The 24963-nt window shown below is 46.7% G+C and overlaps 1 protein-coding gene across 3 annotated transcripts in view; it reads right to left on the bottom strand.

Annotated features, from left to right (window-relative positions):
• Positions 1-23616, bottom strand: part of LOC144799091 (transmembrane protein 205-like) — a 212725-nt gene extending 189109 nt beyond the window's left edge. For 2 of the 3 annotated variants that reach the window (XM_078670286.1, XM_078670299.1), the window contains exon 1: positions 23500-23616. The gene's annotated coding sequence lies outside the window, so the exon portion shown is untranslated. The other variant, XM_078670293.1, reaches the window with a different exon arrangement.
• Positions 23617-24963: the final 1347 nt, after the last annotated feature.

Below are 24963 nucleotides of genomic sequence, written 5' to 3' on the forward strand. Positions count from 1 at the left end.
TGTGGGTGGGTGGGGGTATGTGACTCTGAGCATAGATGTGTGAGTAGATGATTCACTGGGTGTATGGGTTCAAAAGTGCATCCGTGAAGGGCTATATGGCTGGATGGGTGAGTGTGTGTATGTATGGGTGTTTTTGGTGAGAGAACGGATGTCTCAGTGGTACATGTGTGAGTAACTACACATGTGAAAGGCAGTATATGCGAGTGTTGGAGTATATAAATGAATATATGTGAGAGTGGCTGTATGGATGAGTGTGTGCTTGTGGCAGTGATTGTAGAAGAGCATAAGTATGTGTTAGTATCTGTATGAATAAGTGAAGTGGTGCTTGTATAACTGTATAGGTGAGTAAATGGGAGTGTGATTGATTCTTTGCATGACTGACTAGGTGTGTGAGTAACTCTATGGGTGAGTGGTGGTGTTTGAGTGCATATGATAGTCCTGCATATGAGTAACTCTATGTGTGAATGAGTGGACGTGTGTGTAGAACTAGGGGAGTGGGTATGTAGTAACTGGTATTGGTGTGTGTATGGTTTCGAAAATGGTAGTCTGCATTTTAGAGTGGGTGTATCAAAGGTTATATTAGGGTGTGAGGAGGTGCATCAGATTATCATGTGGATGATGTCGTCAGGGATATCATCAGTGATGCCACTGACCATGTCATGAATGATGTAATATGTAACGTCATCAGCAGTGCATTGCGGGCACGTGAGTTATAGTTAGCTCAACTACTATAACGGATGAATTTCTGTATGAGTGAAATGTCCTAACTATAACGTCCCTGAAACCTATGGTTTTTTCAGTTAATTGCTATGGTTTTTTAAAGGCGAATTTCTAACTATAACGTCCCTGACATCTATGTTTTATTCAGTGATCTTCAAAGTTTTTTTTAAATAAATTCTAACTGTAACGTCCCTGAAACCTATGTTTTTTTTAGTGACTTTCAAAGGTTTTTTTAAATGATAATTTCTAACTATAACGTCCCTGAAACCTATGGTTTTTTCAGTGAATTTCTAAGGTTTTTCAAATGCTAATTTCTAACTATGCCAACAGAGGTAGGACGAGTGAAGAAAGTTGAAGAAAGTTGCAGAAAGAAGCACAAGACATGCAGAAAGAGGCAACAGAAGTCCAGAAAGACAAAGAAAAGTGCAGAAAGAAGTAAGAGATATACAGAAAGAACCAACTGAGGTGCAGACAGAGGTCTTGTTGCAAAGTCATCCTGAGCCCCCAAATTTTTACTGACTGGTACTGGTGGTAACTGACTGACTAACCAGGCCCAGAGTCAGTGCGATGCTGAAAGACACTTAGAATACAGTGAAAACACCACCACACACTAGGGTACACTATGGATTGGGGTATCCCTGTGATTGGCATGACATCCGTTGTAAGGCCCTAGTACATAATAGGGCAGGGGGATTAAAAGTACCTCTAACTCAGAGGTGCAGAAAGAGGCAAGAGAGGGGCATAAACAGGCAGGAAAGGTGCAAAAACAGGGAACAGGGGTGCAGAAAGAGGCAAGTGAGGTGCAGAAAGAAGCAAAAGAGGTGCAGAAAGAGGCAAGAGCGGTGCAGAAAAAGGTAGGAGGGGTGCACAAAGAGGCAATAGTGTTACAGAAAGCGGCAGGAGGGGTGCTGAGAGAAGGAAGAGAAGTGCAGAAAGAGGCAAGAGAATTGTTGAAAGAAGCAACAGAGGTGTAGAAAGAAGAAAGTGCAGAAAGAGGCAAGTGAGGTGCAGAAAGAAGCAAGAGCAGTGCAGAAAGAACCAACAGAGGTGCTGAAACAGGCGTGAAGTGTACAGAAAGAGCAAGAGAAGTGCAGAAAGAGGCAACAGATACAGAAAGAGGCAAGAGAGGTACATAAACAGACAGGAAAGGTACAGAAACAGGGAACAGTGTTGCAGAAATAGACATGAGAAGTGCCAAAAGAGAAAAGAGGGGTACAGAAAGGGGCAAGAGAGCTGCAGAAAAAAGCAACAGAGGTGTTGAAAGAGGCAAGTGAGGTGCAGAAAGAAGAGGTGCAGAAAGAAGCAATAGAGGTGAAGAAAGAGATAGAAGTGGGGAAAGAAGCAAAAGAGGTGCAAAAGGAGGCACGGGGTGCAGAAAGGAGGAAGAGAAGTGCAGAAAGAAGCAACAGAGGTGCATAAGGAGGCACAAGGGGTGCAGAAAGAAGGAATAGAAGTGCAGAAAGAAGTAACAGAGGTCCTGAAAGAGGCACGAAGGGTGCAGAATGAGGCAAGAGAAGTGCAGAAAGCAGCAACAGAGGTACAGAAAGAGGCAAGAATGGTGCAGAAAGGGGAAACAGAGGACCTAGAGAGAGGCAAGAGTTGCACAAATAGGCAAGAGCAGTACAGAAAAAACCAACAGAGGTGCAAAAAGAAGCAAGCAGTGTGCAGAAAGAGGAAGGAGAGGTGCACAAAGAGAGGTACCGAAGAGGTGCAAAAAGAAGGAAGAGAAGTGCGGAAAGAGGCAAGTGAGGTGCAGAAGGAAGCAAGAGCAGTGCAAAAAGAACCAACAGAGGTTCTGAACGAGACAAGTGAGGTGCAGAAAGAGGCAAGAGATCTACAGAAAAAAGCAACAGAGGTGCAGAAAGAGGCAAGTGAGTTGCAGAAAGAAGCAAGAGCAGTGTAGAATGAACAAACAGAAGATCAAAAAGAGGCAAGAGGGGTGCAGAAAGAGGTTGGAGAGGTGCACAAAGAGGCAAGAGAGGTACAGAAAGAGGCAGGCGGGGTGAAGAAAAGTGCAGAAAGAGGCAAGAGAATTGCTGAAAGAAGCAATAGAGGTTTAGAAAGAACAAAGAGAAGTGCAGAAAGAGGCAAGTGAGTTGCAGAAAGAAGCAAGAGCAGTGTAGAATGAACCAACAGAAAATCACAAAGAGGCAAGAGGGGTGCAGGAAGAGGCTGGAGAGGTGCACAAAGAGGCAAGAGAGGTACAGAAAGAGGCAGGAGGGGTGAAGAAAAAAGAAAAGTGCAGAAAGAGGCAAGAGAATTGCTGAAAGAAGCAACAGAGGTGTAGAAAGAAGCAAGAGTCATGCAGAAAGAGGCAAGAGAGTTGCACAACTAGGCAAGAGCAGTGCAGAAAGAACCAACAGAGGTGATAAAAGAAGCAAGAGGGGTGCAGAAAGAGGTAGGAGAGGTACACAAAGAGGCAAGTGAGGTACAGAAAGAGGTGCAAAAAGAAGGGAGATAAGTACAGAAATAGGCAAGTGAGGTGCAGAAAGAAGGAAGAGAAGTGCAGAAAGAGGCAAGTGAGGTACATAAAGAAGCAAGAGCAATGCAGAAAGAACAGATGTGTTGAAAGGGACAAGTGAGGTGCAGAAAGAGGCAAGTGAGGTGCAGAAAGAAGCAAGAGAGGTACAGAAAGAAGGAAAAAAAGTGCGGAAAAAGGCAAGAGAATTTCTGAAAGAAACAACAGAAGTGTAGAACGAAGCAAGTGAGGTGCAGAAATAAGCAAGAGCAGTGCAGAAAGAACCAACAGAGGTGCAGAAAGAGGCAAGTGATCTACAGAAAAAAATCAACAGAGGTGCTGAAAGAGGCAAGTGAGGTGCAGAAAGAATAAAGAGAAGTGCAAAAAGAGGCAAGAGAATTACTGAAAGAAGCAACAGGTTTAGAAAGAACAAAGAGAAGTACAGAAAGAGGCAAGTGAGTTGCAGAAAGAAGCAAGAGCAGTGCAGAATGAACCAACAGAAGTGTAAAAAGAGGCAGGAGGGGTGCAAAAAGAGGTTGGAGAGGTGCACAAAGAGGCAAGAGAGGTACAGAAAGAGGCAGGAGGGGTAAAGAAAGAAGACACGTGCAGAAAGAGGCAAGAGAATTGCTGAAAGAAGCAACAGAGGTGTGGAAAGAAGCAAGAGTAGTGCAGAAAGAGGCAAGTGAGGTGCAGAAAGAAGCAAAAGCAGTGCAGAAAGAACCAACAGGTGTTGAAAGAGGCAAGTGAGGTGCAGAAAGAGACACGAGATCTGCAGAAAGAAGCAAGACGGGTGCAGACAGAAGAAAGAGAGGTGCAGAAAGAAGGAACAGAGTTGCAGAAAGAGGCAAAAAGTGTGCAGAAAGACGTAAGAGGGATAAAGAAAAAGGCAAGAGAGGTGCAGAAAGAGGGAAGGGTGCAGAAAGAGGCAAGAGGGGTACAGAAAGAAGCAAACGGGGTACAGAAAAAGGCAATAGACGTGCAGAAAGAGGGAAGAGAGGTGCAGAAAGTAGAAGAGATTTGCAGAAAGAGGCAAGAGAAGTGCAGAAAAAAAAGAAATGTGCAGAAAGAAGAAACAGAAATGCAGAAAGAGGCAAGAGAGGCGCAGAAGGAAGCATTAGTACCAATTTAACACCCATATTTAGCAATAAGTAACAGGTAACCATTCTAGGTTTGCAAAGGGCCTTCCACCACGCTGTAACACTTGTCGCTGCATTTTTAGTAACGTTTGAGACATTTGAGTTAGAAACAAGGTTTTTTTCTTCAAATCTGCAGATTAGGGAGCAGATGATGAATTATGTGGCTAATGCAGAAAACTTATAACTGTGCGAAAGTCGGTGCAGCCAAACAGTTGCATAATTCCAGTGGCCCTGCTCATACCTCTGACTAGGTCCACAAGCAACATACCACATAATTCCACTACACACAATGTACATCCAGTCCACTCCAAAAAACATTAGTGAAAAACTTTTACATTTACAACGCCAATAGCCCAACCTCTCGCAAATGTGAAACCTATTACATTGCAAACACTTCTTTAACTAGTAGTCTCGTTTGCAGAGTGGTGGAGAAAGGGTGCTGGGCCTCCGACCAGCGCTCAGGAATTCAGCTGCGTAAGATTTACAGGAGGTACCAGAAGCGCTTCTTGGCCCCCAAAGTCCTTCAGGAGTAAAGTGGACTTCATCCCCCATCCTGTAGACTGCCAGGAGGCAAGTTTGCAGAGTGGTGGAGAAAGGGGCATGGCCTCCAAAGACGTCTTAGCAATCCTACTGTGTGGGACTTACTGGAGGGAACAAGAGGAGTACTTGGCCCCCAAGGACATCCTCGGGGCCAACTACCCCTCCTATTACCTCCAGTAAGTACCAGACAGCAGGATTGCTACGTTCTCATTACAGGCCATGCCTCCTTTGCCCACTACTCTGCAAACACGCTACCTGGCACGCTCTTGGAGGGGGACTGAAGTCCCCTTAGCTTCTGGGGGTCCTTTAGGGGCCAACCAGCCTACCTCTTACTTCCAGTAAGCCCCACACAATGGGATTGCTAAGAGGTGGCCACAGGCCACGCCCCCTCTCTCCAACACTCTGCGCGTTCTAAGTTGGGGGATTAAGTCCCCTTGAATACGGAGGGTCCCTGTGGGCCAACTAGCCCACCACGTACCTCCAGTACGCGCCACACAGCTGGATTACAGAGAGGTGGTCCAAGGCCACGCCTCCTTTTTACACCACTCTGCAAACGCTCCTCTTGGTGCACTGCTGCTCGGGGGATGAATTCCACCTGTGTCCTGAGGTCCTTCGGACACAAGAGGACCTCATCCCCCCACCAGTAGTGCACCAAGAGGCGTTTTCGAAGAGTGGTGTAAAAAGGGGCGTGGCCTCAGACCACCTCTCTGCAATCCAGCTGTGTGGCGCTCACTGGAAGTACCTGGTGGGCTAGTTGGCCTTTAGGGACCCTCAGTATTCACAGGAACTTAAATCCTCAACTTACAACGCGCCGGGGGGGCACGTTTGCAGTGTCATGCAGGGAGGGGGCAGGGCCTCCGTCGAGTTGTCGGTTTCTTTTCTCTTTTTGTGACATTTGTTAGTTTACGGAAAGGGGAGCCGCGTGGCCCCCCTTTCCTTGGGCCACTTCCCCGGGGTCTGGCAGCCTTTTCGTTTTTTATTTTGGGGCGGGGGGCGCGTGGCCCCCTCTAGAGGCCAATTGTGGCCCCAGGAACCCATCCCCTCAGGCCTAGCCATCCTTATTTTTTTATTGTTTATTTGGGATGGGGGCCGCAAAGCCCCCTTCCTCAGGCCAATTATGGCCCCGGGACCTCATCCCCTGGGGCTGGCCTTTCCTTTTTTTTTATTACAGGGGAGAGGGGCGGCGTGGACCCCTCACGGGGGGCCTGGTCTCACTGTTGGGGACCGAGAGGGGAAGGAGCCCCCCCACACATTTTTTTTTTAAGTCCCGGGGAGGTGGTCGTCCCCGGGACTGCGGGGGCCCCCACTAATTAATTACACATTCAGGATTTCGTGATTTCGCGGTTTGCCGCGAAATCGGCACTTTTGTAAAAATGCCGTGATTTTTACAAAAGTGCCCGCGAAATCGGCACTTTTGTAAAAATGCCGTGATTTTTTACCTTAGTCCCCGCGAAATCGGCACTTTTGTAAAAATGCGATTTTTACAAAAGTGCATTATTTTTTTTTAGTGGACCAGGTTTGATTAGTAAATAAACAAGTCATGACACTTGCATGACAGCTGGCATGATCGTATACACCTTTCAGACAGCTTGCGTAATTACTGGAACTACTAGCATGACAAAACATTTGACTGCATATTGCTCCAGCTTGGAACGTCCTTGCATGACTGCTTGCATAATAGAGACAAAAGTGCTAGGGCTGTCTGAGGCTTTTCTTCTCGCATGGACATTGCCTGCCGTAGGTCAGTATGCGTGATCACAGGCATGACTGTTAGCATAACCTCCTAACGACCTGCATTGCACGACGTTCTGCATACAATGGTTGACAGGGAGAGGTGTGGCGCCGCGGCCAGGGCGACTGACGCTGGAATCTGGGGACCACGGTTCGATCCCCGGCTCCGGCGGCAGGTTAGCCCAGCACCATGTGACTCTGGGCAATAGCTCGCTTAATCTTCCCGACGGCCCCCCAGCGCCTAGAGACCCTTACGGGTGATTGTGCGCTTTACAAATGTGGACTTTACTTTACTTTACTTTACAATGGGCAAGAGGATGTTGTTCAGTTTACAAAAAAGATGGCATAACAAATTGAATGTCCAACTGCTTACACCTTGTGTGGGAACAAATAAACAGCAGGACAGTTTTAACCCAGTATGTGTGATAAAGCCTTTAATATCAAAGAACCCCACTTGGTAATGTTCTATCTGTCCTCTGAACGCTTCAGACACTCCTCGGTATAGAAATTGTCCTGTAAATGCCACTACAGTGCAGTAAACACAGTGGCACTGCCTGTTGTCCAGTTCTGTAGATCAGAACGTGGTTGTAAGGATTGGCACTGTTTGTTGTCCAGTCCTATACATCGGATCGTTGCCTTGAGTAAAAAAAAAAATAGTAATAACTAATGTGCATTGCCGGTTTATTTAACTGATTCCAGGTAAATAGATACCTTCTTGGGGGTAATAAATCTTTCCTTTTGGTTGTCTGCATATTTTATAGGCACCCTGAAGGGGGCAGTATGGTACACAGATAGTTTCGGAAAAAGTGTTCTTCGTGGTACTTTTGTGGTTTTCACCAACCCTGCTGGGAGTGCAGCTTACACTGCCAGTCTGTGCACCTGAGTGGATTGGTACATAACGTGACAGTTATTTTCCTGCACTGAAACACTTGGCAGCAGCGCTTCTGTTCCCGCGCACATCTTCAAAACTGGACATAGAAATAGGAGTCCGACTGATAACACAGATCAGTGGGCACAACCTGGTCGCCCTGATGCAGTTGCTTATGCCGTTTTATTTACAGTTTACCCTCCGTGTGTTTATGCTGTGAATATGAAGACCTTGGTCTGTTTGTGCCCGGTATTTTCTCCTCCCTTGTGTTAAGAGAGCCCAGTCTCAATTGATCTTCCCAGCAGCAGGAGGATGAGTTGTAGGAATCATTGCATCGTTGTGCCCACTGATCACTGATCATTGCAAGGGGACTAAAGTAGGTGGTAGGTTCGAAAAGGCAGCTTAATCTAGCAGTGCTCCCAATGTATGCAAACTATGCGCGAATGAACATATTTGGAGTACCTTGGATAGTTTTTCAGCCAATTATTTCCACCTTTGTCAGACCCCCCCAGGATATAGCGGCATGGATTAGCAAATTTAGCGGCACAAATATGGAAATTTAGCGGCATTTTTGCAGCACTTTATTTTACTCATAATCATTCATTTTCAGCATTAAATCAATGGAAACTGTTTTAGCAGAGTATTCCGCTTTGAAATAGGCAGCCTGGAAAATGGAACAGAGGAAGCAGCCCACAGGTAAAGACTGTTATCCCTAGGAAAGACAGTCCTCCATTTGCTTTAGAGTAGGTTCTGAGAAGCCCTGTAGGCGACATGGCCAGCTGCATAGCATTGCTATTCCTAGCTCTGTGACTCGAGAACCAATGTGAACTTATAATAACTCTGGTCTGGCAACTTCACCTCCTTCCTAGCCTATCTTCCCAGGGCCGCATGTATTGGGAAAGCACAAACTCCTGCTCTCTTCTAACCGTTGAATGGCCCTCTTAACAGCTCTGTGAGTAAGTCCTGAGGCGGAAAGCCGGGACCCTGCTTGTGACATTTGTAAATATAGGAATTTGGTGCATACGATTTTAAACTGTGGCCAAATTGATTTTATTGCTGTTTTGTGTGTGATGATACTCTTCTGAATATTCACCTTCTTCCCTGCGCACTTAGCGCTTGCTCTCTGGGCATTTCTTACCTTGCCCCCAAGCACTGTAGCCCCCATTCCAGACGACGAAGGTCTGGCTGGGCTTGACTACTTTGGGCGCCATCTTGGGTGAGGCGAGGAGCCGGCGAGCAGTCTAGTGCTCAGCCCCTCACGCCCACAAGCATAAAACCATCGATCTGCTCACTCGGCGCTTAACAGCTCTGTGAGTAAGTCCTGAGGCGGAAAGCCGGGACCCTGCTTGTGACATTTGTAAATATAGGAATTTGGTGCATACGATTTTAAACTGTGGCCAAATTGATTTTATTGCTGTTTTGTGTGTGATGATACTCTTCTGAATATTCACCTTCTTCCCTGCGCACTTAGTGCTTGCTCTCTGGGCATTTCTTACCTTGCCCCCAAGCACTGTAGCCCCCATTCCAGACGACGAAGGTCTGGCTGGGCTTGACTACTTTGGGCGCCATCTTGGGTGAGGCGAGGAGCCGGCGAGCAGTCTAGTGCTCGGCCCCTCACGCCCACAAGCATAAAACCATCGATCTTCTGCTCACTCGGCGCTTAACAGCTCTGTGAGTAAGTCCTGAGGCGGAAAGCCGGGACCCTGCTTGTGACATTTGTAAATATAGGAATTTGGTGCATACGATTTTAAACTGTGGCCAAATTGATTTTATTGCTGTTTTGTGTGTGATGATACTCTTCTGAATATTCACCTTCTTCCCTGCGCACTTAGCGCTTGCTCTCTGGGCATTTCTTACCTTGCCCCCAAGCACTGTAGCCCCCATTCCAGACGACGAAGGTCTGGCTGGGCTTGACTACTTTGGGCGCCATCTTGGGTGAGGCGAGGAGCCGGCGAGCAGTCTAGTGCTCGGCCCCTCACGCCCACAAGCATAAATGGCCACCTGGCACCGGAAGCGCAGCGGACGAGCGCAGCGGGCTCGCCGACGGCGCGCCGAAGGCTCGCCAAAGGCGAGCCCGTCTGCGCCCGTCCGCGCCAGCTCCGTGCCGGGGGCCGGCCATGCTGCTGCCTACCCCCCCTCTCGTTGTTACTCTTGGTCCAGAGCCGAGCTCATGGCATTCAACCACGCACCCTGCACCCCCGAGAAGCGTTGTAACTTGGCCTCTTCCTACTGCTCCAATTATACTTGTAAAAACTGTTCCTTTGCCTTCACCACTACCCCTACTTCCACCGTAAAGCCTCCCGCCTTAGCTACCCGAACCCTCACGGCGGGGCTATTAAACTGCCGCTCCTTGCCATGCCATTCGAGCGATATTTGGATACTACTATCTTCCACTTCCTGGGATTTACTGTTTCTTACCGAGACCTGGATTAAAGATACATCCAACCCAGATATAGCGCTAGCCATTCCCCCGGGCTATCGCTTTATAGGTATCAGCCGTGAGGGCTCAAAACAAGGCGGAGGCATAGCTGTTATTATACGGGAATATCTCACTATTACCTCTAGGAAAATTCTAAATTTAGAACCTATAGAGGCTTTGTATTTTTCCATTACTGAGTCATCTATTGCCATATTTTCTGGATTGTTGGTATATATCCCTCCACGCTCCCCTCAGTCGGTACTCACCCAGCTAATAGCCATTACGGCTGACCTTTCCTCAAAGCATTCCGACTTCATTGTTCTGGGAGATTTTAATCATCATGTGGATGTACACGACTGTACACCTGCTAAAAATCTTCTTGACGCAATGCAAGGCCTGAACCTATCCCAAAGGGTGTGTGGCCCGACCCATTCTGCAGGTCACACCCTCGATCTGATTTTCTCTAATTTGTCTGATCTTATAGTCCCTCCGCCCGTGCCCCTTACGTGGACGGATCACTATCTAATCCCGTTTGAGGTGTCTTTGTCCAAAACACCTAGGAAAGAAACCCTTTGTAGGGATAAGGGAAGAAATTGGCATAAAGTTACCTGCTCTGCTCTTGAACAGGAATTCAAATGTACCCTGGCTTCTCCAGTTTATGATCTTAATGAACGTGTGGCCACTCTCAATAATGATCTCCTTGATGCTATTGAGCAAATTGCCCCCTTAAAAAACCTTTCCTCTCTAAGATCTAAACCTTCGGCCCCTTGGTTTACCCAGCCATTACGAGACAATAGAAGCCACTGTAAGAAACTGGAGCGTAGCTGGCGCCGTGAATATGACCTGGAAGCTAAAGCCCGCTACAGATCTGCGCTAAAAGATTTTCATAAATTGAAACGCTCGACCATGAAAGAGTACTTCGCAGATAAAATTAAAAATGCGGAAAATTCCACTAAGATTCTCTTTAACATTGTTAAGGAATTCGCCAACCCCTCTGCACTAGAATCCCCAATCATTCCAACCCCCTCACTCAGTAAATGTAAATGTAAATTGATACTTGTATAGCGCACTACTCACCCGCAAGGGTCTCAAGGCGCTTGTACGAATACCGCTGTGGAACCCATCCTGGCTTTCCCTGTGAGGTGTCCACTTCTGGGCACCCCCAAGGTGGAGGCCAGGCATCCTTAGCGTTGTGGGGGCCGTTGTGGAGATTAAGCAAGCTATTGCCCAGAGTTGCAGAGTGGGACTCCATGATTGAAATAGGCACCGAGGCGAGAATTATCAGGTCCGTGGAATTTTGAGCCCAAGACCCGCCGAGGCAGGGAATTGAACCCTGGTCCAGGGCTAGACCTCTGCATCAGGGTCTGCCGCTCTAACCATTGAGCCACACTTCTCCACTCAGTGAAGGACTATCTGACTTTTTTTATGAAAAGATTAATAACATTACTGTAAACTTCCAGCACAATCCCCTTGATATGCCGACAGTTCAGGTCATTCACGATACGGCAGTGTTCACCTCATTTCAGCCACTCATGGAGGACCACGCTTTATCTCTGTATTTGAAATGTAAATCTGGCTCTCCCTTGGACCCTGCCCCTGCCCGTGTATTGAGTGACTTAGCACCAATTCTGTTGAAACCTTTGCTAGATATTTGGAATTCCTCTCTGCAGCTGGGTCTTTTTCCTTCTCTATGGAAACAGGCACTGTTGATACCCATCCTAAAAAAAACAGGCGCCGACCCACTATGTTTTAACAACTATCGACCCATCTCACTGCTCCCCAAGCCCGCAAAAGTGTTGGAGAAAGCGGTACAGGAGCAGTTGTCTGAATATCTGGAAGCTAACCATCTTCTCCATGATACACAGTCAGGATTTAGGCCTGATTTTAGCACAGAATCAGCTCTGCTTGAAGTGTCTGAATCTATTCGGGAGTGTGTGGATAGGGGCGAGGAGGCCATGTTGGTCCTCCTCGACCTATCCGCAGCTTTCGATACCATCTCGCACGACACTCTGCTGATTCGCCTACAGGAGGTGGGTGTAGGAGGAACTCCCCTGGCTTGGGTGAAATCATTCTTGTCTGATAGATTTCAACAGGTCTCCCTTGGACCTTTTGTCTCCTCTAAAAAATCATTGAGATGGGGAGTACCGCAGGGATCTGCCCTCAGTCCCCTTTTATTTAATGTATACCTGAGGCCATTGGCGGAGTTAGTTGAGGCGTGTGGCGTCAGAGTGATTTCCTATGCTGATGATACTCAGTTAGTGTTTTCTTTTAGGGATCACTCTGACAGCACCATGGCCCACTTCCGCCACTGTCTGGTTAACATCGCCTCATGGATGTCCTCTAATAACTTAAAATTGAACACCGACAAAACTGAGGTGCTAATCAAAAGTCCCCTATCCCCTCCAACATCTGGTGGCCCTCCCAACTCAATCCCCCCCCTGTACCGGTGCAAGCGGCCCGTAACCTGGGTTTTCAATTTGACACAGCATTGTCTTGTAAAACCCAAATCACTAAGGTTTCATCAGCCTGTTTTGGTAAACTTCGAATGATTAAAAAAATCATTCCTTTTATACCTCTCGCTTCCCGTAGAGCAGTGGTACATGCTCTAATCACATCCCATCTGGATTATTCAAACAGCCTTTATGTAGGTGCCCCTGCCTATCTTATTAATCAGTTGCAACTTGTGCAGAATTCAGCAGCCCGGCTAATATGTAACATCCCTTATCGCCACTCGATTTCTCCCTACCTAGCCAAACTCCACTGGCTACCTGTGAGATATCGCATCCAGTTCAAGGCTCTAGTCCTGGCCTTTAGAGCTCTTAACGATCGTGGCCCGGCTTTCTTAAGGCACAGAATCAGACGATCTCTTGCTACGAGGGATTTAAGATCCAACCACCTTGGACTTATGTTTTGCCCTCGTTTTCGTCTGGCCCGAACAGGCGGTAGAGCATTCGTCGTGGCCACTTCTAGACTGTGGAATGCTCTGCCAGTAGAACTTAGACTCCTGTCATCCGAGGCTGCTTTTCGCAGCAAACTTAAAACCTGGTTTTTCTCTCAGATTTAACCGGCAGGAACTCTCTACTGAACCTTCTGGGACCTCACTTGCTGTTAGCGCCGGGACACCCCCGTTGGGGGTAGCTGTTATGCGCTTTACAAATGACTAAATAAATAAATAAATAAATTCCTATCCCAGGGACTGCATCACCGAGTTGAAGTTGAGCCTGGTATCTGGCTCTGGTCCCAGGGGTCAGTGATAATTCTCGTACCAAAGCATATGGAATTTCACCCACTAAAACGATACAACATGCCAATGCCAACTTTGTTGTGTGGGGATGACAACGAGACCATTAAAATCATCAATCAGCGAGCACCGCAGCATGATCCGCTGCAAAAAACCAAATACCGAAAGGTGCTCACACTTCCTTGAGGCACACCACACACCAGACAGTTTGCGCTGGACCATTATTGACTCCAACCCTAACTGGCCAGCGAGAACCCTGTTCAAACAGGAACAACTATGGGTGTTTCGTTTGAGATCCAGCACTCAGGGATTGAATGACAACATACCCTGGGCTGAATTTATTAATTAATTCCTCTCTTTAAGTTCCTCTTCCCCAATTTCAACGCCCATGAACCACACCCAACCAGGGCTTTTCTCCACACTCATAGGGTGAGTTTGTCCTCATAGATACTGTTACCCCTTCTATCCCCGGAGATGGAGCTTACACAGATACCTGATTAAGTAGGACTTTTTGACCCCCCCCCTCTCTACTATGAACTTCAAACCCCTCCAACCCCATCCCTTGTTTTGCCTTCCCTCTGTCAACCATATCTTGATGAAGGGGATTACGAGGATATTCGTCACTGTTTTTATTAACCTCACTATTTTTATCATACTCACTGCCAGACTCGGGCGTCTGCCCTCCCCCGTCAATTACGACGGTGTTTTCTATACACCTGACATGTTGCCACATTTAGACGGCCATAACCATGTCAAGCTCACACCCACCAACGATTGTGGATTAGCGAGGCCATGATCCCATAACACCCCCGACTGAATTTTTGTAATACTTTCATTGCAAACACTTCAATCCTGACTATGAGGATCCCATGTACCACAGCTCCTGACCACAATCTTACTTGTGCTCATAATAATAGTCTGAGCAATTAGACCTACTACCAATGGCACCCGCCCTCCCCAAGATGGTGTTGCAAAACAGCTGTTACAGTCCCTGGTGACTGCTTTGCTTTTTTCACGCTCCACAAACTTCCGCTACCTGGTCGAAGTCGGACCTTCCTCGCGCTCCCCACAATCACCACCCGTACAGATACAACCTTTTCCCTGCACGCCTTCCATTTTGCTGACACTTTTGTAAAAATCCCCGAATTTTTACAAAAGTGCCGATATTGCGGCAAACCGCGAAATCGCGAAATCCTGGAGGGTCTGGCTACTAATACGTTTGCACAGGTGGAGAACTTTGCCATCCTGGTGGACCTCCCCCTATGGAAAAGTATAGGGAAAATGATTACCTTTTACTATTCTCTGAACAAATGATTTAAAATATTTAATCTAGAATACAAATATTAAATAAAAAGAGTGAAGAGGTGGGGGTCTACAGCCGAAGGCCTGTGAATTGTATTTTTTAGTACGTGACTGGCACTACTGTAGTACTACTTTACATACCACAAATTGCAGATTGTAAATAGACCCCTAAATCTATAGTTACCTATATATACTTACAGTCAAAATATTCTAGCAGCTGATATTTTATCATGAAATGTTAGCATACCGATATTTCTGACCCCAGTATTTTGGCATATAACCCAATCAGCATCATATCTTGATCCTTTAATGAGATCACTGGTCTAGGTGCCCAGCGGATGCAGTATAGGAAGTCCCATATATAGATATGCAAATGCTGCCTCCTCTGGGCACCCAAACCAGTGACCATACTACAGGATCGGTGAGAACAATTCTCACAACTCACACTTTATACCTTGGTGGAGTAGAGTTTTGAAATATAACCAGACGGAACATTTCAATTCAATAAGTTCGTAAGTGTGGTATCTCACTAAATAATGTGCATATGTTGTTTTTCATCAGTAGAGCTGCTACATGTAAAGATTTGTCGGATAAATTGTATTGCATTGTCAGGCAAAAACAGAGAAGTCAATAAAAAACATAAAATAAGCTGTAGAAAAGCTGCAGGGTTAATGAACATGTCGTTCTCGCACAAACTCATCTATAGGTGGGACAGGCAGCTCCCTGCAGTGAGGGCCGTCTCTGCTCGGTTCATTTAACCATTTGATAAACCAACAGGGCCCGGGGTTGCGTGTGTCTGCTTAGGTGTGATTGACACCTTCTGGCACAAGTGTCCCCGCGCCATTTGGGGACAGCACGCGCTCATATACTGTTTACTTTGACGCCTGTGGCCCCTTCTGTGTGTGTGCGTGTCTGGGGGAACCTTTTCCCTGCACGCCTTCCATTTCGCGGGCACTTTTGTAAAAATCGCGGCATTTCTACAAAAGTGCTGATTTCGCAAAAAAACGCGAACATGCAAAATCCTGGAGGGTCCGACTAGGGTGCTTTCTGCATGCATCCTTATAGTATTCTGTTATGTGCTCTGAGCCTTGAGTTACAGTTGTGAGGAGTGCCTCTGGGGCCATCTAATTTCAACTCCCTTCTGTCCGAGTTTGTGGCCATCTGTGTTGGCCCACCCATGTCCACACATCTCTAATTTCCTGCTGGAAACTAGTTTTAGCCATGGTAAATTTACAAGAACAGGCTAGTCTGTGAGTCTCTCCAGCCTTGAGTTAGCGAGGTCAGTGTTGGGCTGCAAGCCCATCCCTTTCAAGACATATTTGTAAAATTATATAACAAGTGGGCCAGATTGTGAGAGTTAAACTGTATTTCAAGTGATACTGTCAGACAAAAAAACGAATTAATCTGTATTCTAAAACGGAAGCGTCCAAATCAATATACATATCTCAATATGCACTTCGAAAAACTTCCAAGAAACATTTTTCTGGGGGAACCTTTTCCCTGCACGCCTTCCATTACGCGGGTACTTTTGTAAAAAACGCCGAATTTTTACTTAAGTGCCGATTTCGCAGGCCCTTTTGTAAAAATCGCGGCATTTTTACAAAAGTTCCAATTTCGCTGCAAACCGCGAATTCGCAAAATCGCAAAATCCTGGAGGGTCTGGATAGAGAGCTACATAATTCTCTGCTTCACTATTGCCTTTTCACTAAACCAGGTCTGCGCATTACTGATTAGTAAATTAACCTATGTAGTAAATGTGCCACTTCTTGTGAAATGTACAAATGCCATGTCAAACACAAGAAGATAGCCCTTAAAAAAACTCTAGAATTAAGATACAGCGTGGATAAGAATCTATAAGTGTCATTTTTCATGCACCCGCGTGTGAGCAGGACGTGTACCAGTGTCCTGCTCCACACTACGGTGTGAATGCTGATTGAGGTCAGTGGGCGGGCTTCCCGTTGTGCTTCCGAGACGCGCGCCATGCTCTTGAAGGAGCGCGTGAGCAGTCTTGGCGTCCTGAACGTATGCAAGACAGAGACGTTTCTAAGTGCGGTAAGAGTATGGGAGCGTAAATGTGGGGAATAAGGATGCCTGGTAACAAACAAGTAATAGCTTGAGACTGTTGGTCATGGCTAAGTATGGTTGAGTGCTGTGACATGTTGATTGGTAGTTCTCCTGGGATGGGAATAATATAGAACACAGTAAGGGATGCCTGCAGCGTTAAAACAATGATACTGCTAGGCTGCAAAGGTCTAGAATGTTACCCAGCAGGACAGCTGCATGAATATGATGTGGGCACTCACAAATTAAGGGGTAAATATGGGTGACCCCCAGGGGACTTGACCAGTGCATATCCATTAATATGTAGGTACGTATACCCACAGGTTGACGAGCGGCGACTGCTACTCTCTGCAGGGGATGCGTGGCTAAAAGTTGTATGTGCTCACCTGATGGTGTGTTGCTGGTACAAACTCTGGTAGCAACCACTTGGTAAATATAGTATTACCTTGTATATTCGCATGCATTAATGTCTTCGCAATATTGCCAGTAAACAACAATTTCAATTTGTTTTTAAATGGTTGGCACCATCTTTCTTATCATTTGTCAATCACCACAGGCTATGCTTGATGTACCGGTGAGGTGGAGACTTGTCCCCAGCCCTGATGAAATTACCGGAAAATAATTAGCAATGAAACATGTCGGCCTTTTCTAACTGAAATGGTCTAACACATGGCGTTCTTTTAATCTGAGTGTGATCAGTGCAATAAATAAAGTATGTATACCTACAATTGAGTCACAACTCATTTCAGCTTGGTGAAGCAGTTTTCTTTCTTCTCACTATAGGGTCCGGTTTGCTAAGAATTACATAAGAATTGATATTGCATTCTTTTTCACTTTTTTCCTTTTTTTTCTTCACCTCTAAAATTAGGACACAGTTTTTCTTTCTTCACGGTCATGAGAGTTACCAATGATGATACAGTGAGCAAACTGGTGAGTACCAACCAGCAGCTCCCTTGGTGATGCTTACGTGAGGTACTTTCTGACCTCCCACACACTTTTTTCCTGTTTTTCCTCATGAGATGAGGTGTTATTTGGTGTATTGACAAGCATTTTAAAATTAAACACTGGAAACCATGTATGACTGGTGATGCCAGCTTCTTGGCAGGGATAGTATCAGACTGCCCCTTGTGTTCTTAAAAAGATATAATGTTCCCTCATAATAGGGTCTTGTATATTTCTGGTTCAAGGGGAATAACATGAGCCAACTCCAGTAGGAAGGCCCTGTAGCACTGGGAGACCTCCAACCAACCGGCTGCACCTGGCTCAGGAACCTTAGACTCGCTATACAGGAGGCCATTTTCCCAGTGAATCAGGTGATCCACAGAGGTGTTACCAGCTGTCTGGGCCTCAGCCTTATGCCGTAGGCCCTCCAGAGTAAGGCACTCCTTCAGCGTTCTGCAGCACTCCTCCCTGGTGAGATCTTCTTCCTTCTGCCAATTGGTCAGTTCAGGTAGGTGTCCTGGGGCAGCAATGCTCTCCCCTGTAGGTTACGGGGTTTTGTCCTCAGGTTCAGTCTCTTCCTGGACCGCAGGAGTAACTTTTTCACACCCCTTGCCCTTGCTCTTTTTGGCAGGTACCTGAGACATTGTTCCAGGCACCAGGTCCTCTGGATTGCACTCTCGGGCTGCAGCCCTGGACCATGTGGTCAAGCACACCCACTAAGGCAACCCCAACATCTCCAGGTGCGATCAGAGCTCCATCTCTTTGGAGCGACCCTTGACCCTGACCTCAGGTAGGTTGCTCCCCCACAGCGCACAGCACCGCCTGTGTGAACGTGTCCCCCTGCTCGGTTTTGGTGCCTTATTGCCTCTTGACTCTGTTGCTCCCTCCCCATCCTCCTACGGCAGACCCAGGACCTACTAACCATCAGGAGGCTACTCAAGACCTGGCTATTCGAGTAGTAGCAGCACCCCATCCCCCTCACCCCCCTAACCCCCCAGCGCCTTGAGACCCTCACGGGTAAGTAGTGTGCTTAACAAATGTTCTGATTGATTGATTTCTTTCCAGATAGTCAGCTCCAGGTAATTTCTGAGCAAACAATCCACAGGCGTGAATGAACTTACAGCTGCCCTCAAGGAACCGGAGAATCCCCTCTCCCATTTAAAGGGAACTAGAGCCACTGGACAGCGATTCTTATGGTCAGCTAGTTGGTTAGGGACTACCTGCTCTGAGGACACCTGCCGGTTGTCATGCTGGCTCCTGTGTCTCTCAGAGCCTCCACCCTCTGCCCATTGATGGTGACCCACTGCCTGTTATTCTTAGTGTTGCTAGGCATGTGGGCCTTTAGCACCATCTCTCCGTCATCCAGGGATAGTAGGGTAACCACTGTACTACGCCCTATACTAAATGGGGTAATCTCATCCCCAAGTGCTGCACTAGCCAGTCCCAGGGTCTCCCACCAGTGAGGGGGGGGTGGGGGGTGTAACTGCTTGGGACACTTTGAATCACCTCTGAAGTACCCAAACTGTGGACACTCATTAGGGGTGAACTTCATCCAACCATCCAGCGCCTTGCAAAAGGAATCTACACAATTCACCCAGGAATGATGGGGCAGCCTCTGGCTGTCCCTGAACTCCTGCCTGTACTTTTAAGGGGTGATGTCATACTTCTGACAGACTGACTGATATAGTTATAAAGCGCACTATTACCAAGGCGTCTTGGCAAGGGCATCCTTCATGGGGGAAATACCTCATCCTGTACCTCTCCTCTAGGGCCATTAGCGCGTACCTCAGTTCACCAGGTATGTGCCTCCAGAGAATGCCCCCCCCATCCTCCTCAGGGACACTATTCATCTCCAGACCAACATCATAGGCTTCAAACTACTTTTTTATGTCACCTCACACAAGAAAGTTAGGCAAAAGATCATTTGGAATGAAGACCCTCATGTCCCCAGAGGGCACTGCAGTTCGGCAGCAACAAATTTTACTGGACTCCAATTGTTTAGCTCTGGTGTCCAGCTCTGAGACTTTGCTCATGTGACATTCTCCTCTCCCCCGTGGTTAGTCTCTTTTCTCCAAGGATCTTTCAGCCTCAGCCTTCCCCTCTTCCACCTTGAGTTTGGCCATCTGCTGCTGAAACTATCTCTCTGCCTTCCTGTCCAACATCACCTCTGGGTACAGACCTTGAGAAGACACCCCCTGCTCCCTGCTCTGACAGGGAGCTCCAATTTAGGGGACAAGTCATCCGCCTCCAATGAATGTTGCATCTCAGGACTGGTATCCAGGATCCTCGCTTGACTTTCGACATCATGATCTCCTTCTGTTGCTGTAACCAGTGACTGGTGGACTTCCACCCAGTTCCTCAGCGCCTTTTGGAGCTTCAGATTTCTGGTGTTGCTCTTGGCTGGAACATCCCTCTCCTTGCAGAACTCCTTGAGCTCAGCCACAGTGTAGGTATCCATGTTGGCAAGCTCAAACTCCATTGTTACAGGTGTGGTTTCAGGTACAACAGTAAAATACAATTAGAGGGAATTTGGAAAAACCAAATAGGCTAAATCAAGGACAATTTTAAAGAAACTCGAAATGGTATAAAATTATTTATGTGGGATTTTAGTGTAACACAAAATCACTGTACAGCAATGCACAAACACAAGTTGAAATTTCACCACTTAACACGAAGGTTAGAAATTGGGATACTGGTTGAGGGGAGTGAAACCCTTCTGAAGCAGCTACCACCGTCTCTGGCAGGGTGAAGCACCAGCAAACCCCACATTGACCTGTGCTTAACCCTCTGGTAGCTTGGCACAAAAGCAGACAGGCTATTAACTTAGACTCAATGTGTTAAGTATTTATGCAGCACTTCAAACAGTAATAAAGTGAAAACACAACAGAATAAAAAAACACAGAAATTTAGAACAATGGAGTAAAATTGTATAAATTATTTGTCACCAAAGCGACAAAAATCCAATCAGTATAACAGGAGATATGCAATTTCAGATTTCAGGTAAGTAAAGCACCTAATAGCACAAAGCGCCACTCCGGGTTATATGGTTGTGTGAGACCAGGTGAAAGCCACAAGTTCAGGCCGACCCGACAGAGCGAGGGCTGGAAACAGGGACCAGGTTAGTCCCACTGAAAGTGTTACTTTCAAAGTTCAGCATGAAGAGTTCTGTTCACAGTGGAAGGGGTTGCGAGGAGCAGGGAGAACGCAGCGCATGGCCATCGATGCAGCGTGAAGAGCAGGCCGTTTGTCGTCACTGTAGTATGAAGATCCTGTCGGGTGTCACAGGCAGTCGTTGCTGGAGCTTCGCTGTAGCGCAAACTGAAGATCTTGCGCTGCTGGACGTAGTTGGCGGTTCACCAGAACTGGTAAGATTCCCAACCGCAGAAGCAAAAATCTTTCCTTCAAGCGTCCCAAGAAGCCTGTTCCTAGGTATGTTTGTGGCTTGCACATTGAGTAACTCTGGATTACAAACCATCCATGAGCCTTCCTGCTTAGTGCTGCTTTGTCTTCTTCAAAGGATACAATCTTTACTGATTTATTTACAAGATCTTTGAAGCTTTTGTGGGGTACACTGGTTTCCCACATGTCCTGTAAAGCCAGGAGCCTAATTGCTGACTGAAGGTACGCCATGGCAAGACTGTCTTTTTACTTATCTCCTTCCATAAATATGAGTTCAAGGTGCCGGGCTCTGCTCCCTTTATTTGGTGCCAGCAATTGGAATAGGCACCTTTCTGTGTTATTTGCTGCTTTTGGAGCCCAAACTCTATCCTTATTTGTGCTGGCGAAGTGTATTGTGGGATATTGAATATTATTCTCACTGCCTTGGTGACCACCTTATCCAAGGTGATCTCATCTCACCCTCTCATCGATTCACTACCATAAGTGATTGTTGGTAGAAGTCTAGCTCGAAGCATTTTACTAGAGGGATAATATTAGGGCCGGTTATTTTGTGCTTGATGTTTTTTAGTCAAACTGCCAATAAGGTCCCTCTGTCTTTGATAGCCGCCTTTTGTTTGAGGTACGTGCCCTTCCTGTCGAAGATTATTCCCAGATATTTACATTTGCCGACTGTCTCCAACAGCCGGCCCCCCATCATCCATCGGGGTTGATCGTTTTTCCTCCGCTGGATTAATACCATGTTAAAAGGATAGAGCACAAGCACTTTAGCACTGGTTAGCAGTGGTAAAGTGTGCAGACCCCTAAAGCCAGTAAAAAACAAAGTCAGCAATCAGGAGGCTGGAAGGCAAAATGTTGGGTAAACCACACCAAGGATGTCAGGTTCAGCAATAAGGTTGTGTATTTACCACAAAACCTCTACTGCAATGGCCGGCCTTTTTAAAGTTGCAGTTTATTCTTAGAAAGTGGTGCGAATTCTTCATTCCACCTCCGCTAGGCTTTTAGGCCCTACAAAAACCTGTTAAAGAAGCAATAACAGCTAAGCCTTCTGCTTTCTGACAATCAACTATAGGAATTCTTTGCCTTGTACCCTGTTGAAACTATCTTTTACCACCAGCGTTCTAGGCTATTCTGCCTCGCTCTTATTGTTGTACCAGGGCACCCCTTTTGGGTAACAGTGAATGTGTATGTACTACCCGTACCTGTTCTTGGTTGAAACTGTGAACTATGTACAGTGATTGCTTATAGTTTCTTGCAAATACGCCTGTGTAAACTCTACACACCGTCAGCGTAATGTGGATGTGCACAGTAAGTTTGTACATAGTATGTCACTATGCATGTTCTATGCACTTTGGGTGCCCCATGAGTATGCAAAGATAGAGTGCTATTAGGGTATTGTAAATGTGTAGAGTTCTCTGGATGGCTTGCGTTATATATGCAGTTTACACACTAGTTAATTGTTATTTTAAAGTTACTGCACGTTATCAACAATTAGTATGCAGACCCACTTGCATATTACTCTGTACATTATGTACAATGAGTGTATGCTGTTACCTCGGCGCCAATGACCACAATATTTACATTCAGCGGAACATGTCTACAGTGAATGTGAACTGTAATTCGAAGTCATCGTTCACAGTAAATGAATGTGTACTGTGTTTTGCAAACTCGTGTATCAACAGTGACAGCCCACAACTGCATACACAAAGCACATGTGTGCACTGTGTTCTTGGTTATCACTGTTCATTTTCTGGGTACTACACGTTTGTACTTCATCTACAAAGCGTTTTATGTAATTCAAGAATGTACTATTCTTTTATGCCACTATCGACACTAGATATACAAACGCCACTATCGACATTAGATATATAATTCTTTCACTGTGCATTATGAGCATATATGTACAGTCATTGGGTAGTGTGGTGCATGTGTGCTATGAACAATGTGCTGGGCAGTACTTGGTGCGTGAGTACTGTTCTCTAAGCGCCACTGCGGGGCCACGTGAAAAGTACAGGAAATGCTTACTGAGCGTATTCTGCTCTTTTGACGTCATTGTACACATTACAGCGTGTACAATATTTACTGCATAACCATTTAAACGAAAGCATTTACAGCTAGAGCCCATATCGCACGTTTATACTATCCCGCATGGTGAATATGTGATTTGAGTCTACGCTGTGAGTTCACATACCGCTTGTCTGAAGTAACAGCGAATATTCTATGTACAGTAATTACAGACACTTATAAATTGCAAGTGCACCGAGCGCTCTAGGGTAACTTCCAGAGTAGGAACCTAGCAGCAACCGACTAGGCACCGAAATAAAAGTGGCCCCCATTATGGAAGTTTATAACCAAAAACGTGGTAAAATATCAGGAGATCAACCTTAAAAACCGACCCTCCTGGTCATAAAATCGGCCTACAACTGCTAAAAAGAAAAAAGCGCACTGTCAGAGCAGCCCATCGGACACTGCCTGCTTGCCCAGTCCGACCCCTGTGTCTGCGCAGACAGTTAAAAGGGACAAAACTATCTTTACCTAGGCCTCAAGTGGCGCTTGAAATCGCACGGTGCGCTTTCTTGAACCGTAATACAGCCTCTTCTACTTCTTATCTAGAGCCTGCGCTGCGCCACTTCGGGAAACCCAAAAAACATGAGTCCTCAACTACAAAGCTTATCGGAAACTGACCAGCATCGTCGGGCCCACTAGCTATCCCGCGAGTTCCAACCTTCAGACTGTCTCAGCTTGAACGAACACAAGTCAGGAAGGTGAGTTGCGTTTCACGACTCTCGCTGGATGATGCGATGACGCACTGGGATGACGCAAATGACGTGACGTGACGCGCACGGTGCCACAGTATGGTAGCACCCAAAACCTTGTTAGAGGAAGGTCCCACGGTTTCAATAACCACTGCCTGCCCATGACCACGTTACATAACGAAGCGTAATGATCGCTTACATTTCTTGAACCTTTAGTTGCTCTGCCCTGGGTCTGAAAGGAAAGAATGGACCGCCCCCACCCCCTGAATATCATCGTGTTGGTGCACTTGACGTCTCATGCGATACGTTTTCAACCTAGTCAGTATTTTAGCTACAAACGAATATTGTTATAAATTTTAAAGCAAAGTTCCAAAAGCCGAAATTTTACACCTTTCGGATATTAACTGAAAACAGTACCCAAAATAGTACTGTTGTGTCTTGTCTTGCTTTGTTCTTTGTCTTTGCCTGCATGAGTGATATCCGTGTTGAGAATTGTAGGATGCGCTCTAGTCTATGAGCGTGAACGCGATGACGCGTCACGCCATAGACAGGAGCGCGACGCGCGCGCATGCGCAATAGGCGCGAATTGCAAGGCGCGAACGGGGAGAACGGCAGTTGGCGACCGGAGCAGTCACTGTGCAGACGCTCGGCGCCCTTATGCTCAAGATACTTGTTTTGGATGAAAATAAAGATAAATAAGTTATACACCTACCTGGGCTCTGTGTATAGTGTGGGCAAGCAACATTACATTGGCGACGAGGCTGGGACCACGAACACCAGGGAGTACAGTGGTCAGGAGTAGACACTCCACGACAGCTCCACACCACCAGCAGTAGGACTACAGCGACTACAGATGAGCAGAGGGCGTGGCAGTAGCAGGAAAGCACGGAAACAACCAAATACAGCTCCAACAACCAGGTCAGTGCTGGGCTAGGGAAGGAGAGTACAGTCAGCACCCTGGCAGCCAAAGGCATTGACCCCAAGACAGAGGAAGGGGCACAAACTGACGACCCCACGCAGGCTAGAAGGGATAGCACCCCAGGTAGCCCCAGAGGGCAAGGGAACGCGGCAGGGAGTGCTGGAGCATCCGGTGTACCCATTCAACACAGTGCCCAGGTGGTAGACCCCAGAGGCGAAGCCAGGATGGCGAATCAAGCGTCTGCTCTGATGGCCCCTGTCCCATTCCTGCCTAGACCGGGTGAACCACAGCTAAAATGGGAAGACTGGAAGGAATACTTTCAAAACTACATCGAAGCACTTGAAGATGAAAATGAAGGGGCATTCACCCCGGAAAGGAAGAAGAGACGGTTACTCCACAACCTGGGCCCGGAGGGGGTGAGAGTGTTCAAGAACCTGGTGCCCAAGGAGAGGGGAGCGACGGAAACAGATGTCT

The sequence above is a fragment of the Lissotriton helveticus genome, chromosome 1_2 (assembly GCF_964261635.1).
Source record: "Lissotriton helveticus chromosome 1_2, aLisHel1.1, whole genome shotgun sequence".
NCBI lineage: Eukaryota > Metazoa > Chordata > Amphibia > Caudata > Salamandridae > Lissotriton > Lissotriton helveticus.